Below are 4351 nucleotides of genomic sequence, written 5' to 3' on the forward strand. Positions count from 1 at the left end.
CATTCCGCGAACATCACGTGGATGAAAATTCCGCGAAAGGGCAGCTAACATTGCACGCGTGCTTTCACTTCGCGTGGAAAAGGGGCAAGAAGGAGGGTTGGAGGGAGGGAGAACGCGGGACGCGCTGTTCCTGATATGCACGCTTAAGGAAGCACTTTGGAAGCCAGCCAGAGTAATTGCATACAAGGGCCCGTCAAAGCGAGCAACACGAGACCACGCTCTCATCGAGCCTCGTTTGCGGAAACTTCCAAAAAGGTGACGCCGCGCCACCTGTGCTTAACGTTTGTAACGTGGATTGATGGCTCTTTTCGTTATTTTCCTTTTTACATTTTTCCTCATCGTTCTCTCTTTTTATTTTTTCTTATTGTTCTATGGCACAGGATTTCTGCACACATCTTTTCACGTTTGCGTTATTTTTAGGTTATACGGTTCCAGCGGGAAATTTTAAATTCGAATGGACAAAATTCAACGGAAGTTTCCATTCTTGCTAATCGTGCCAAATAAATAGAAAATACCGAATTAATTATTGGATGTTTAAACGAGAACTTTTACAGTTCGCTAATATATATAAGACAATAATTTAAATGTTTGAACAATAATTCGGATAGTCAAGTGTACCATTCAATTCCAGAATCTTTCGAATTTCGCTGGAACGAAACATTTTTATATAAATCATGTTGGAAAAGGATGTTAGCAATTTGTATAATAATTGAAATTATCTAATACGCACTTTGAACTTCGAGTAAGCAGAATATTCAAGTAACTTTTTGTTAGAAACCCATTAATAGCACACAACTGCGACGCGTTATTTTCACCAGTGTTATCGACCGATTTAATGACGTGAAAACTGCATTCTTCAATGCATTTTACGCCCACATTATTGAACGAAATGTAATTCGTGCGGTCGGTTAAACAAGATATTGATCCTCGAGCTGCCCCATATGGCTCTATTCGTTGAGTTATGAGATCGGTCATGCGGGGAGAATTGCAGTTCTTCAAGGGGTTAATCGAACTGTACTGCCAACCATAGCCATCCACTTATGCAACGGGACATCATCGAACCGCGCCCACCGCTGTTTGCTCTTGTGCATCGATGCGTTCATACTTTCTGCGACCATCAACTTCTTATGGCTCATTATTTTTCTGTGAAAGAAAAAGTATTTCCATTAGGAGCTTTTAAAACATATATATTATTCTTTCTGTTTTCTTTTCAGTTATAATTTCCCACGTATACGCGAATTTTATTTGCTAATAACGTTTGGGAATTAATAACCGCCAAATGCGTTTCTTTGTAAAATTAGACACAAAAAAATATTGGTTGATCAAAGATTTAATTGAAAATTGCAAGAACTCGGTCGATAATGCTGCAAATTGAAAATTACAGTCGATAATAATGTTATCTGTAAATACCTTTTTATCTCGCAACAAGAAGTCGAAGTATGAACAAGAACTATTTTGTACGTTGTGTCACATCACAGACAAATATAGGACACAGATATTTTAATTCTGCAAAGTTTTCATCGCTACAATCAAATTCGTGAGATTATTTAAAATTGCGATATATTCCATAGATTTCAAAATTTGATTTAATAAATTTCTAAATTCCATTGTTAAATGTAGGCAGTATTATTTTTCAATATAACACAGGCATACATGATGGATCAGCTGAATAATTATTGCAGAAAGTCTGTCATCTATGTGATATTGAGGTCCGGCCACGTTTACAAGCGACTTATTGAAAACCAGTTATCAACTGGATCGCCTGCGGGAACAGATCGTACTAGCATCGAGGTTAAGGGAGGTAGCAGCATACGCCATGCAATAGAAAAATTAAAGATGCGCGTGTTACAACATTTTTCCGTGACTGCTCTCTGGTAACTATCTATAGCAGTGTGTGTGCGGGGGAATATTACTTTAACGGGTACGAAACTCGAACGTTCCCTTTCCCATATATGTGCAGTGAGTCACCGAAATATTCGTTTCCCAGAATTTTCTACATTAAATAGTCGCTACCTTTTTACAACCCAAGTTTCATAAAACCTTATTAATGAAAATGTATATTATACGAAATAAAACCAAAATCTAAAATGGACTAATTTCGTAAATATTCAGATTTTTATACATTAATTCCTATTTATGTTATAGTGAATTTGTACTTGGTAATGGAGTATATGCAGTGAAATATATGATGATAAACAAAACGTACGTTATATATTTATAATTTATATACATTTACAATCAATTTGAGGTTAATAAGTTTTTGACAGATAACATTCGTGTTAACTTAAATCATGTTTCTGTACAAAGGAAGAAACATATAAAAGTACATAAATTCGGGAGATATAGTCTAAAAGGAATAGTTTTCAGGGTATTCAACTTTCTAATTCATAAATCATAAATCATAAATCTCTCTTCTCTTGTCTGTAGCTTGTAATACTTAGTCTACGGGATCTTCTAAATACTAATGAATATTTTTTTAACCATCAGTGAATTAAATCTTCGATTTCAAAGTTGTTTCGACCTTCACAGAACGTGTAATATTATAATTCTATGTTTAAATACTAATGAAATATTAATGAATGTAAATACTAATTACTTTAAATGCTAATGAACATTTCTCCAATTACCAGTGAATTAAATCTCTGATTTCAAAGTTGCTCCAACTTTCATAAAACTCGTACTAAAATATTTTTTCTATATACTACAATATTATTCTAATTAAAAAAAGTAAATGAACAATTCAACATTCTTCATTAAAATTTTATTAGAATTATTAATAGAAAATATGTTATTGTTCAACAATTCATAACCTAATTGTGACAATTTTTAAGGAATCTCTACCTCGCGTTCTCTTCGTGATCGTTAATAAGTTGCGTAGCGAACGGCAAAGGAGCGACTAACCTCAAATTACAGTTCATAGAACGGTTATTAGTTCGCGCAGTTGTATCAGTTTACACGGACGGGAATTTCTGCCATAACCTAAATTATACAGAAATGATACGCAAAAAGAACACAGCAAATTTTGGTATAACGAATATACATAAAATTTTTATCTGAAAATACATGAAAGTACCCAAGATTCTCAAAATGTTAAAGTAAGCAAACATATTTATTTCAAAGTACATAAAATAGCATAAATATTCTTCACGGAGTTGTAACCATTTATTTGTTTCAGCTTCCTAAACAAAGTGTATAAATGTTGATGATGTAATTATTGTAAATAATTTACGATAATATACGTATTAAATATATATAACTGTAAATAGTAACAAAATAATACAACTTCCATTTGTAAGTAGGTCTACGATATTTTTAAAAGCAAAATGTTTACTTACAGGATGATCCAAAAATAAAGGATATATTTGTATTCTATACGTTTGAAACCATAACTCTGGAACATATAAGAGATCTGGACATTCATATATAAACATTTTCCCAATGACTGTAATGTATTCGAAAAATTTTCACCTCATTTCAGAAACATGTCGAACATCCTCTAATTTATTTAATCATTTTTCACATCACTCCATAGGCGGACATATTTTCAATGGAGAAAGTTTCAACGAATTTTCACGAAAGACACAGAACCTCGCACGAAACGAACGATGTAACAGGCGATACACTCTTCCTATTAACGTATTCGGCGCGTTTCCAACGATAATTAGCGGCATTCGCGGTGCGACAACAGACACCGCGCGTATGAACAGTGAAATAATTGTTTCCTCCCATCCGTGATGCTATCGCGCAACTAATTATTCTCAGAATCATCCAGACGCTCGTTAATGACCTTCGAGCTCGAGAAGAAAGTTTCGCATAATTACTTTCCACTGAAGATTTTCCGATCAGCGGGTTTCTCGCGCCAAGTTTCTATACATATTTACAGACATACCATATTTGGATCTGTAATGATAAAAAAGAGATCTACATATACTTATTACTGGGGTTATATCATTATTTTATGAACTAGTTAATAAAATAAGTTATTTTAGCAACTAATTAAATCGAAATGTTATTATTACGAATATATTATTATGCTACTATTTCACCCTCGGAATCATTAAGAAAATGAAACACTTGGAATACATTCCAATACTTTCTTTTTCTTACCAAAGGTATTTTTACCATATAAAATTTCATCTTTCGTCTCTATTATGCTTTAAACTCTAAGATGCAATATTTTTAACTAACATTTAAAATGTGTTATGCAATTAAAAATACGGAGCAAATGTAAAACGACGATACTACTGATTCTACAGGAAAAGTTAAGTGCTTCGAATTGCCTTCTTTTGTTTTTTGATTAAAAATTAAAAATGTTTTTAATTTCGCAGGTCTTCCAGTGCTATCAGCAACG

Source organism: Eufriesea mexicana, unplaced genomic scaffold (genome assembly GCF_001483705.2).
Source record: "Eufriesea mexicana isolate 0111107269 unplaced genomic scaffold, ASM148370v2 scaffold76, whole genome shotgun sequence".
NCBI classification, from domain to species: Eukaryota; Metazoa; Arthropoda; class Insecta; order Hymenoptera; family Apidae; genus Eufriesea; species Eufriesea mexicana.